General features: G+C 62.1%; 1 long non-coding RNA gene across 2 annotated transcripts; it reads right to left on the bottom strand.

Annotated features, from left to right (window-relative positions):
* Window positions 1-3,727: 3,727 nt before the first annotated feature.
* Window positions 3,728-8,315, bottom strand: LOC133213558 (uncharacterized). Of its 2 annotated transcripts, none has more exons than XR_009725838.1 (4): window positions 8,154-8,315; window positions 4,822-4,896; window positions 3,911-4,378; window positions 3,728-3,822 (listed from the first exon to the last, which is right to left on the bottom strand). It is a non-coding gene; the product is annotated as an uncharacterized LOC133213558 (long non-coding RNA). The 2 variants fall into 2 exon arrangements; XR_009725839.1 differs by lacking the exon at window positions 8,154-8,315 and adding an exon at window positions 5,811-6,223.
* Window positions 8,316-12,354: the final 4,039 nt, after the last annotated feature.

Consider the following 12,354-nt stretch of genomic DNA (forward strand, 5'->3'; position numbering starts at 1 on the left):
GGGGAGCCGTCCCCTCCCCCCCCCCCGCACAAGGGCATCCCCCCCATCCCCCGCCTTAACGGGAACGGGGGGGAACGGGACCGCCCCCCCCCCCCCCCCCGGCCCTGCCTCAGTTTCCCGTTTCCCCGCATGGGGAGGCGGAAGGGCCCCAGCCCCTGAATCCCCCAGCAACGGGAACCCCCCCTTTGGCACTTCCCCCCCATTGGCACTTCCCCCCCTTTGGCACTTCCCCCCTTGGCACCCCTCTTCCTCAGTCCCCCCTCGCACGAGGGGCTCCCTCCCTGTGCTGCCATCCCCCCGCCTCAGTTCCCCTCGCACCAAGGGCTCAGAGCTGCTCCATGCCCCCTGCAGTGGGGGGAGGCCAGGCCTGCCCACCGTTGGGTGCAGAGGGGGGGCAGAGTGGCTTTGCCACCCCCCAGTCTCTCCCCATCTTCCTCCCCAGCCTGGTTCAGCTGAACTGGTGCAGGAAACCTCAGCTCAGCCCCCCGGGTGTTGGGGTGCACCCTGGGCGAGGCCACCGGCCTCTGGCACTGGAATTGTGCCCCCGGAGCCGCTTGGGTTCCCAGCTCCCCCGGAGCTCCCAGTGCTGGAGCAGCGTGGCCCCCGCCTGCATCAGCGCCATCGGTGCACTGAGTTGTGCCCAGTGCTCAGCCCGCCCTGAGCCGCAGGTTCTGTTGCCACCAGTGATTCACCTCTTCCTGCCTCTTGTCCGGTCCCTCCCGTCCCAGGGACAGGGATGGGGACAGCAACCCCCGGGGGGGGGACACTGGGCTGCCCGTGCCGGAAAGGGGGGGTCTCCAGGGGAAGGAAACCACGGCTGTGACTCAGCGCCTGAGTCACCTTCCCCAGGGGGAGCACTGAGGGGACCCCACGGAGCCCCTTGACCTGTTCACACAGCCCCGGCCTCGCTGGCCAAGCTGGGGCTAAGTAAGGCCAAACAAAGCTCCTCAGTTAACCCCTGCCCAGTTCCCACATGTCCTCCTACATGGCATGAACATCACCAACATCCCACAGCATCACAGCATCCCACAGCATCCTCATACCCCACAGCACCCCAGCATCCTACAGCATCCTCATCCCACAGTACCCCGATATCCACAGCACCCCAATATCCCACAGCATCCTTATACCCCACAGCACCCCAGCATCCTACAGCATCCTCATCCTGCAGTACCTCGACATCCACAGCACCCCAATATCCCACAGCATCCTTATACCCCACAGCACCCCAGCATCCTACAGCATCCTCATATCCCACAGAACCCTCATATCCCCCAGCACCCCGATATCCACAGCACCCCAACATCTCACAGCACGCTCATATCCCACAGCACCCTGACACGGGAATCCTCCCGGGTGGGAATTTTGGCCCGCAGTCTGGAAAACGGCAGCTTGGGAAGGGTTATTCTCGTCCTCAGTCCCTGTGCTGGGATTTATTCCCGGCTTTGGGGTTTATTTGACCTTTTGGGAATTGAGCGAGGAGCACGGGAGTGAATTCGTTTGCCATAAATCTTGCTGCCACTCGTGTGATGAGCGGTGCCATTCTCTGCCACGGGGTGCAGGGGGGTCTGTGTGCGTGTGTCCCACAGGCCTCATGCATGCTGAGCATGTGGGGTGTGATCCACAGCCCCCCAGGCCTGTCCCAGCACGTCCAGCATGGCATTCCATGGCATTCCATGGCATTCCCTTCTCCCGGCCCGTCCCGGCCCCCCAGCCCTGCTGGGGCCCAAGCAGGGGTTTGGGGGAGTGGTGCCTTTGCAGCAGCCCCCCAGGACAGGGACCCGTTGGGGGGGGGGGGTGTCATGGCACGGGGACAGGGACCACAGCTGGGATGGGTTCCTCTGCTCCCCATGTCCCCTCCATGGGTGGGGATCACCCTCAGCATTGGTTCTTTAGGGACCCCCCTTCACCCGCCAGGGGGGACACCAGGCAGGGCACCCGCCTCTGGTCAGAGCAGTGAGCTTGACCCCGGCTCATTGCCTTGCTCCCAGCCAGCTGCTGCTCCTACGGGAAGGCCCTGCAGGAGCCTGGAGTCATGGGATGAACTGGGAATCCTGCAGCATCCTCTCAGGCTGAGCCCGTGCACCCCTCGGTGGGTGCCAGCAGCACCCAGCATTGGGTGGGGGTGCTCATGGTGGTGTATGTGTGTGCATCCCTGTGTATGTGTGTGTGTGTGCATGTGCCTGTTCATGGGCATGTGCACATGTATGTGTGCATGCATCCATGTCCCCGTGTTGCTGGGTGCCGGGTGCCCTTGGTCTCTATGGTGCTGGGTGACGGGTGCCCATGGTCCCTGTGGCTCTGGATGCTGGGTGCCCTTGGTCCCTGCAGTGCTGGGTGCCAGGTGCCCTTGGTCTCTATGGTGCTGGGTGCCCCTGGTCCCTGCAGCGCTGGGTGCCATTGGCAAGGCCACGCTGGCGGTACTGGGTGGGCAACGCACCCAACAGCACCGGCCCTGCCAACAGCACCCACCTGGGCCCTCACCACAGAGCCGCCGTGGTGCCGCCGGCCGAGCAGGCACGGGTACACGCACACACGTGTACATCCATGTCCGTGTGTGCACACGCGTGTCCCTGCATGCGCTGGGCTGCCCGCGCTGCCATCACCCCCCCCCCCCCGTCCATCCCCAGCTGGCTCCGGCCCCCCCAGAACGCGCCGCGGGGTCCCCGGCACCTGCCGCCGGCCGTGGCTGCGCCGTGGCGCTGGGGAGGATGAGCGGTAATTAAGTTAATTTGCACATGCAAATCATCCGCGGTTGGAATCTGTTAATTTTATAATTCGATGTTTAATGCTCATCGCCGCTCTGTTTTCCCCGCCAGAAACCCAACATTTTCTGGGTGCTAATGACGGGGGCCGTGCTCCGGGGCCGGGGGACGCGCACCCCTCGGGCACCCGGATGCTGCTGATGGCGGCAGCACCGGTTAATCCCCAGCGGTGATGGGCGCTGCCGGCCATGGGGGTGCTGAGGGAGGCCGGGGGAAGGGGCGAACCCCGCAGCGTTCCCCCGGCTCGGCCGAGCCGCAGCCCAGCCCGGGTCGGGTTCAGACACGCACAAATCCCTGCCTGCGGCCGGGGCCCTGCTGGCAGGGGGAAGGTGCGGAGCTGCGGGCACGGTGCGAGGGAGGGAGCCGGGGGGGATGCGCCCCGTTCCGGAGGCAGCGCCGGCTCTTCCCATCCCTGTTGCCAGGGAGGTGTTTTGGTGGTGGTGAGCTGAGACCTGGCCGCTCGTGTCAGCAGCCAGGGGAGGGAGCGAGGGAGGGGGGCGCTGGCCACTGGGGTGTCCCTGCGCTGTGCGGCTCCGGTGGCATCCGCAGCAGCTCCCTGGGGAGTCCAGCACCAGCCGTCAGCACCTCGAATGCAGGATACAGAGGGGACACGGGGTCCTCGTCCCTTCCCAATGCATCCCTGAGAGCTGCCGAAAGTCCTGCCCGAAGAGGGGGGGCTGCAAAAGCTGGGGCCGTGTGCCGAGGCTGAGCATCACCCCAAGGTCAAGCATTGCCCCGAGGCTAAGCATCACCCTGGTGCTGAGCATTACTCTCTGGCTGAGCATCACCCCGGGGCTGAGCATTATCCTGCTGCTGAACATCACCCCAAGGCTAAACATAACCGCGGTGCTGAACATCATCCCAGGGCTGAACATAACCGTGGTGCTGAGCATCATCCCAGGGCTGAGCATCACTGGGGGCTGAGCATCATCCCAGGGCTGAGCATAACCTTGGTGCTGAACATCACCCCGGGGCTGAGCATTACCCTGGTGCTGAACATCATCCCAGGGCTGAACATAACCTTAGTGCTGAACATCACCCCAAGGCTGAACATAACCTTGGTGCTGAGCATCATCCCAGGGCTGAGCATCACCGGGGGCTGAGCATCACCCCGGGGCTGAGCATCACCGGGAGCTGAGCATCACCCCGGGGCCGGGCACTGCCGGTGCCGCAGGAGCTGGCACGTCCCTGTTTATCTGCGGAGCCGGCCGGGCTTTTGCATACGCCGGATTTGCAGGTTCCTTTGAAGCTCCAGCAGCTGCCGGGCTCTCGCCTCTGCCTCGGCGGAGATAACGCGGTTCCCCGCAGCCACCGCGCTCGGAAGGACGGCGTCACCGATCCTGCCCGGGGCTGGATCCGGCCGGGTGATCCCAGCAGGGCAGGGAGCGGCCCCTGGGGAGCCAGGGAAGGGGGATGCCACCTTTCTCCTGAGGACTAATTGCAATTAATCCCGTCTCATTGTTTACTCGGGGCTGATTTAAGCACATTTCAGGCTAGACTGAGCAGCTGAACATTTCTAATGTATTTTCCTTTCTGCTTTCATGACCTCGTTCCTGTCGCCCCGCTCCCATCGCTCTGCTCTGGGAGACAAGCAGTAACTTCATCAAGCTCATCTAGGAAGAGAAAATCTCTCCGTGGCTGTGCTTGGGGGTGGCCGGGAAGGAACCGGCCCCCCTGAGCCCCATGGACACCCCCTTGTCCCCCATGAGTGCACCCTGCCATGGCCATCACCACCGCTGGGCTCTCCCATCCAGCTGTTCCCATTGCACAGCCCCTCTGGCTGCTCTCCCCAGGATCTCAGGGCTCTCCCACTCAGATGTGCCCCCATGGCCCCATTCCAGCTGTTCCCCCCAGCCTGTCCCCATGTCACCCCCGGTCTCCCCTTCATCTCTCTCCTGCTCCGTTTCATCCGGAGCCAATGACTTTTGCAACCTCCTTTGTCCAACCTGGAGACTTTCTATTCTCTTCCCTTCCTCTGGTGGTGTTAACAACGGCGAGGGGGCCTGAGGACGTGCCCGTTCCCTCAGGTCCCTGCTGGGGGGCTTTGCACGCTCACCTTTCCCTTGGCAGAGCTCCCGCCTGCTCTCGCTCCTCCTCAGCTTTTCCCCTTTCTCCTTTGGGGTTCCATATCCTGGTGAGGAAGAGGAGCAAAGCGAAGGCTTTGGGGTAGACATGGTGGGATTTGCCCACTGGGCTCATAGCGTGGTGATGGGGTGATGAAGCACATCCCCACACCCACCCTCCAACCCCACTGCATCCTACTGCTCCTTCCCCATGGCCCCTCGTGCCTCAGTTTCCCCAGCGGCCCAATGCAGCATGCCCGACAGACGCCCCCCAGACCCAAGCACCGGCACCAGGCTGTCCCCATGGCAGGCAGCCGTGGGGATGCCACCAGCCCCCCATACGATTCCCTTTGGGAGAGGGGCTCTTGCCAGGGAAGAGCCGGGGCCGGCTCCTGGCTCGGGGCCCCGGCAGCGATTGTGGTTTTCTCCTCAAGCGTGGCTAAAGCCGCGCTCGCCGCCGGCACAGCCGAAGCCAGCAGCATTTTTCCCCCACCCCGGGGTAGCTCCGGCAACACCCGCTGCAGAGACAAGCCCCGGAGGGGGGATCGCCTCCTACAGCCGGGAGGGAACGGAAGCCACACAGGATTTCACCCCACAGGACGGGAGCAGGCTGCTGGTCCCCTCCTGGGGTTCATTGGTCGGGTTCCCCCCACCCCGCGTCAGTATTTTCCACCTTGCAGCCCGATTCTGAAGCCCCGATGCCCCCTCTCCAAGAGGACAAACCCCACGACACAGGCGGGGCTCTGCTCCCTAACGACCAAACACACGAAATTCAAGGACAAGCAGAGTTGAAGAAGCTGCTTTTTAAAAAGCATGATTTATTTACGCGATCCTTCCAGCGAGCTGGTAAGAAATGATGCGTTCCCAGCATCAAAACCGGTTAAAACCCTCCAATTAAATGGTAAGAATCCTGCTCTTCCTCCCTGGGTAAGCACCGCAGTTAAGGTCAGCTCTTTCCTTGCCTTAATTTGTGATTTTTTACCTTGATAGCAATTTTCCCTGCGCTGCAGCCAATTGGTAACCGGCCTCTTTTGTCTTTAGCCCTTCCTTTCTCCTCAGGAAAATCGAACCCCACTCTTTTTTATCCGTGTGTTATTTACACGCCGATGGGGCGATGCCCAACGCCAGGAGATGGGGGTGATGCTCGGGGGGATGCTCCGGTACCCACCACATCCCAGGGTGGGAGACGAAGCCACACCAGGGGAGCAGCGGGGCCGGTTGCGTTGGGCATCAGCCCGTGGTGTGTTTAACGTCGCCGTCTGTCACCGCGAGCACCGGGACGCGGTCCAGGGAGCGGTTTGTGGCAGGGAAGTGCCAAGGCTGCACGCAGCGGGCGCCTGGCAGGCGCCGAGCGCTTCCAGCGGCGTTTCCCATGTCCCTACCCCCAGCACGCTTTGTCCCCAAGGGGGTGGCTGGGCCAGGGTGGGGGGGGGGGGTTCCAGCGCCGCACTGGGAATATTCCCCCCCCTCTGGCTTCCAGATCCTGCATCCCGCTTCCCAGGGAAGCCTTCGGCCTCGCTGCCGCCCAGGGCTTTGCTCCGATCGATGCTCCAGCCTCTCTTAACACCTCGCAGGGATCGATGGACAAGGCAGGGAATTGCCTGCACTGGAGGGATATGGCTAATCCCCCTGGCAGGGCTCTGCTTGCGGCCACTCGCTTTAACCCTGCCCGTGCCGTGGCTCTTTGTCACTGCCAAAAGCCTGGTGTCCATCACCATGGCCTCTGGGTACCCACGCAGCGCCGCATCCCCAGGGCTCTCCCTACTTTAGCTGCCTGCTCCCTCCTCTGCTTGAGCTGCAAAGAGTTCCAACAGTCACCGAGAAAGCACCAAAATCCACCAAATCTTCCCCAAATCCTGAGCTTCCTGGTGGCTCCGGGGCCATTTCCCTGGGTGCAGGGACACCACCGCCTGCTACTGACCTTCCCTTGCCAGATCCCTGCCGGATCCCCATACCCCGCTTCCACAGAGCAGTTTAGTCACTAAAAGGCAATTCGGCACCTTAAAACCACGCTCTGCAAAGGGGTTCTGGGGTGTCCATGATCCCACGGGGCTCCGGGGTGGGTATAGGGAAAGGGCTCCCAGGCTGCAGGGATGCTGCACTTCCCATGTGGCCGAAGCACCGGAGCATCCTTAAACGGGAGCAAGAACCAGCTCAACTGATGCCAGAGCCCTGCAGAGCCCTGCCACAGCTCAGCACATGCCTGAGTTCATCCCAAGCGGGATCCACGTCTCTGAGGGGTATCACGGCACAGGGATGCTGGGGACGGCGACAGCCCGGCGAGGAGCTGGATCCCGTCCTGGGAAATCGGCTTTCGAGGAAAAGCGGCGCGGGGAGAGGGAAGAGGAGGCTGGAAAAGCTCCAAGATCAGCGGCACGGATACGAAACCATAAATTATCCTGGAGGCTGAGGCGGCTGCGGGGAAAGGCAGCCCCTGCGGGGAGCTGGGGACGCGGCACGGCCGGCGCTGACCCCGGCAGGGGCTGAATGGAGGTGAGCGGCTCCCGGCGCCCGCGGGAGCTGCGATTTCTCATCAATCCAAAGGGAAGAATTAACAGGAGCGGGCAGCCGGGGCTGCTCCCCGCATCCATCACCGAGGGGCTGCTCCCCGCATCCACCACCGAGGGGCTGCTCCCCGCATCCATCACCGAGGGGCTGCTCCCCGCATCCACCACCGAGGGGCTGCTCCCCGCATCCACCACCGCGGGGCTGCTCCCCGCATCCACCACCGAGGGGCTGCTCCCCGCATCCACCACCGAGGGGCTGCTCCCCGCATCCATCACCGAGGGGCTGCTCCCCGCATCCACCACCGAGGGGCTGCTCCCCGCATCCATCACCGCGGGGCTGCTCCCCGCATCCATCACCGCGGGGCTGCTCCCCGCTCTAAGTCACCAGCACCGAGGCTCTGTGCCAAAGCCGGCACCGCCGCTCGCCAGCCCCCAGCGTGAGCTGCTCCTTTGGTGGAGCATCTGTGTCCCGTCCCCCCCCCAATGTAACTGGGGAGCATCCATGGTGACAGGGATGCTCCGGTTGGGTTTGGATGATTCCCGCTGGCCAATGTTACCCAGCGCCGCTTCCCGGCATCCCCGCGATCTAATTACACCCAAGATGAAGCAGGGAACGCTCCTTGCCTTTAATTAATAACTCAGCCCCGCTCAGAGCAGGCTGGGAGCGTGAGCACCGCGACGCAGGCGGTTGAGGGTGCGCAGGTTTTGGGGGGCAGGGTACCCTGCACCCCACAGGCACCCTCCGAGCGCAGATGGGAAACAGGAGCTGAAAAATGACATTTAAATAATAAATCCCAGCTATTAAAGGGAGGCTGTACCTGGGAGAGGCGGCCGGCGCCGGCGGGCAGCAGGGTAATTAGACCACGGCTGAAATGATGAAAAGAGATCTGCAGGCTTTGAGGCCGAGGCTTTGAAGCTGGAAATCCTGTGAAAGCAGCATCCCCGCACGCACCCGCCGGGAGATATTTACCCAGGAGCTGCCTCCCCCCATCCACATCATGGCCAGAGCCGAGGGGAGATGCTGAGCCCGGAGGGATGCTTCGTGGTACCCTGAATTCTGTGTGGAGTGCTCTGGGGAATGGTAACCCCTGCACCAGGTATCGCGACGCTATGCTGGTACTGGCGGAGGTGAGTCCAGTGTCACAAACAGGGCTGCCTGTGCCAGGGAATGCCAGAGCCCTGTCCTGCAGGGAGCCAGCGGGAACCAACAGATGCTGGAGCTTCTGGGATGAATCATAGAACCCCAGACTGGTTTGGGCTGGAAAGGACCTTAAGATCATCCAGCTCCAGCCCCTGCCAGGGCAGGGACACCTTCCTCTAGAGCAGGCTGCTCCAAGCCCCTGTGTCCAACCTGGCCTTGAGCACTGCCAGGGATGGGGCAGCCACAGCTTCTCTGGGCACCCTGTGCCAGCGCCTCAGCACCCTCACAGGAATAAATTCTCCCTCATATCCAACCTGAACTTCCCCTGTTTCAGTCTGAACCCATCACCCCTTGTCCTGTCACTGTAGTCCCTGATGCAGAGCCCCTCTCCAGCATCCTTGTAGCCCCCTTCAGACACTGGAAGCTGCTCTGATGTCTCCACGCAGCTTCTCTTCTCCAGGCTGAACAGCCCCAATGTTCTCAGCCTGGCTCCATACAGAAGATGCTCCAGTCCCTGTTCATCCTCGTGGTCTCCTCTGGACTTGCTCCAGCAGCTCCATGTCCTGATGCTGGGTCACCAGAACTGCACACAGGGCTGCAAGGAGGGGTCTCACCAGAGCTGAGCAGTAAAAGGTTCAAACCTTTTGGATGAGTTCAGCCAAAAGGATACACGTTGGGATAGGGTTGGTGTCTCCGGTGAGCTCTGCCGGCCTGGCTGGAGCTGCTCCTCCAGCACATGGAAGGTCCTTGATTCAAAACAGTCCCTGAAGGATGTGGGTACCACAGCCAGACACGTGGATGAGATCCTGGGGAGCCAATGTGCTGCATCCCCCTGGCCATGGAACCATCTCCACCATGCTCACCAAGGCCATGGCAGTGTGGGGATGGAGCTCCTCCCAAGGGAATGCTGGGTGGGCATCCTTTGGTCTGTAAACTCCAGCCTGGCTGTGGCCATTCACCCGAAGGGATGCAACCAGACCCACAGCAGAACCAGGAGCATCCCAGGATGTGGATGCCTGAATGCACCTGCCAGCAGAGAGGACAGCTGTACGGAAAGACCCTTGGATTTGGCCTCCCATCTGCCCCAAAACCCTAGAGCAGGGAGTCTTGGCCTATGGGATGCCGTAAGGGATGTGGGTGAGAGCGGTGCGGCTGGGCAGGACCCCAGCAGGAGTGAAGCAGCAGCTCAGCACAGGGGCAATTAGCAGCTTGCGATTCCAGCTCCTCGTTAGGGGCCGGCACCCCGCGCTCTTGCGCTTTGTGCAATTAGTCGCTAAGTAACACGCAGATATTTATACCCCGGCGAGGCACCGGGACCGGCGGCACCGGGATCCTCGGGCTGGAGCGCGGCCGGCGCAGGGATCGTGGCGCTTTGGGACCAGCAGCCGGCTCCTGAGGGCCGAGGAGCTGAGCTCAGCGTCCGAGGGGCACCCTGGGGTGCTCCATGCGCAGGGGGGACCCTAAGGTGTGCGCCCGCAGGGATACACGGGGCTTTGCCACCCTGAGGAAGCCGCAGCAGCGCCGTGGGGGCCCGGTTGCGCTCAGAGCCGGTTCTATAGGGAAGATGTTTTCTCTTCCCTCTCACCCCACCCTAATTAATTGTTTTAATTAAGGAAATGCCACCTCCACTCCCGACTGCCATTTGCCTGCAGAAGCGGTGCTAATTACAGCGAGGGAAATGCGCTGTGGCTTGTTTAAACCCATTCGCAGGCAGCGGGGAGGAGGCTTCTGTGCGGGGGGGGGTGGTGGTGGGGCTAAAAATACATGAGGAAAGGGAAAATAAACGAGCTCCAAGCTGCCAATGGCAGCCCAGGGAGTGGTGGGGACCTGGGGGACCCGTGTGAGGGGTGACTGAGGTGTGGGATGTGCCTGGAGGTGGAGGTTTGGTACCTCCATCCATCCCCTCTGCCGGGCAGCGGGTGGGTGCTACCGGAGCGCCCCTCGTTACTGCACCACCCAGACCATTCCCGGCTTGGGAATGGGGATTTAGAGCCCAAGTTGCAGATGTGGAGATGCCACCAGCACCTCCTTCACCAGCTTTGTCAGCAGCAGCCAGGAGCTCGCGCTGCCTGCTGCTTTTTAACAGCTTTCATGAATTTTAATGGCCAGTTGCTGCCGGGTTTCTCCTTCTTTTTCCATAGCTCCCACCCCCTCCCCAGCCCTTCGGGTCACCCTGCTCCTCCTCTCAGGGCACGTCCAGGCACACAGCCAGCACTTGGCATCCTCAGAGCTCCCCAAAATCATTCCCCAGCTTCCCCTTTGCTGCCCCTGCAATGGGGATCTCACCCCGCAGGCACAGCCACCAGTGCCGGGGCTTCACTGTGGAGCTGCTCAGGCACCTCGGTGGCTTTTCCCGAAATCCATGGATGTGGAGGCCCTGGAGACTCCACTTCAGAAGTATCCGTCTTTATTAGCAGCTGTTTAACACCTCCCCGAGGGACCATAATGAAGGGAAGCAACTTAATCACCATCATGCAGCAAAGTGCGGGCGAGCGCATCTCTGCCGGGCCCGGCCGCAGCTGCTCCCACCACCCGTGGTGCTGCTCCCCTGGTGACAGTGTCCCTCTTGGTCCTGAAGCTTCATCCCTCATGGTCCCTCCAGGTTCTCTTGGTCCATTCTCACCCTGCAGTGATGTCTCTCACGGCCCCGAGCAATGATGCCCCCCTGGTCTGTCCAGGTCCCCATTGATGGTCCCTCCTGCTCCGTGCAGCAGCACAGAGTTTGGATGGGAAGGGACCTTAAAGCTCCTCCAGCCCCAACCCCTGCCAGGGCAGGGACCCCTTCCACTGGAGCAGCTTGCTCCAAGCCCCTGTGTCCAACCTGGCCTTGAGCACTGCCAGGGATGGGGCAGCCACAGCTCCTCTGGGCACCCTGTGCCAGCGCCTCAGCATCCTCAGGCCCCTGCCCATCCCACCCAGCCAAATTCCCGGGCTGGGAAGCAGCAGGAAGCTGGGACCAGGCCCTTTTCTTTCCCCATCTCCTTTATCCTGGGTCCACTTCCCAGCACAAAGCAGCGCTGGCGGTTGCCGAAGTGATGGAAATAACATTTTCTGGCGGAGATTCCGCTTTGTGTTTTTTTCAGCACAGCTGAGCGCTGGCTCAGCACTCTCGGTCCCTCCCCTGCCACCGACGCAGCCCCGCGGGTCCCGGAGCTGATCCCCTTTGGCTCCGAGAGTCCCCTTTTTCTGGGGGAAATTTCCCAGCTCCAGCTCGCACCCCGAGGGCCGGTGCTGGCCCCGGGTGAGTTCTGGGAGGGATGGGAGCAAGGGCTGCTGACGGCTCTGCTTGGTTCCCTATTCCAGGAAGGCTGTGTAGGAGAGAGGGAAGGAGTGGGAGAAGCTGGATCCACACTCCAAAGAGCTTCTGCCACGATGCTGAGCTGGGTATCACTGTCCCAGCATGGTAGAGGGAGTGTTGGTCCCATTGATAAGTGTCTGTCCCCCATCCATGGTCACTGAACTGCAGTGGCTGCATGTGGGAGATGGTGATGGCCATGGGGAGGTGGTGGTGACGGGGTTTGCATCGGGTGCTTGAATCTGCAATGAGCAGACCTGTCCCTGGGGAAGGATCACAGCCCCACCTCCTGCTTTGCAGCATCCATAGGTGAGGCAGAGTGAAACTGGGACACAAAGGGGGAAAGGCTGAGGTGAGCAAAGGGAAGCTGCTTGCCCGTGGTCCCTTTGCCAGAGGATGTGCTCCCAACCAGCCCTACTCAAGGAGCATCTTCATCACCTCGAGCCCTGCCTTCATTCTCTATCCTTCATCTCCATCACCGCCAGCCCTGCCTCCATCCCCACCGCAGCATCCCCGCACCCGTTGCTGCGGCTGCCCCCAGCTCCCGCATCCCCGTGAGGGATGGAGCTGGATTGGAGCGCAG

This window comes from Neopsephotus bourkii, unplaced genomic scaffold (assembly GCF_033783945.1).
Source record: "Neopsephotus bourkii isolate Nb327-2 ecotype Australia unplaced genomic scaffold, CSIRO-AGI_Nbou_v1 NB_838, whole genome shotgun sequence".
Classification (NCBI taxonomy): domain Eukaryota; kingdom Metazoa; phylum Chordata; class Aves; order Psittaciformes; family Psittacidae; genus Neopsephotus; species Neopsephotus bourkii.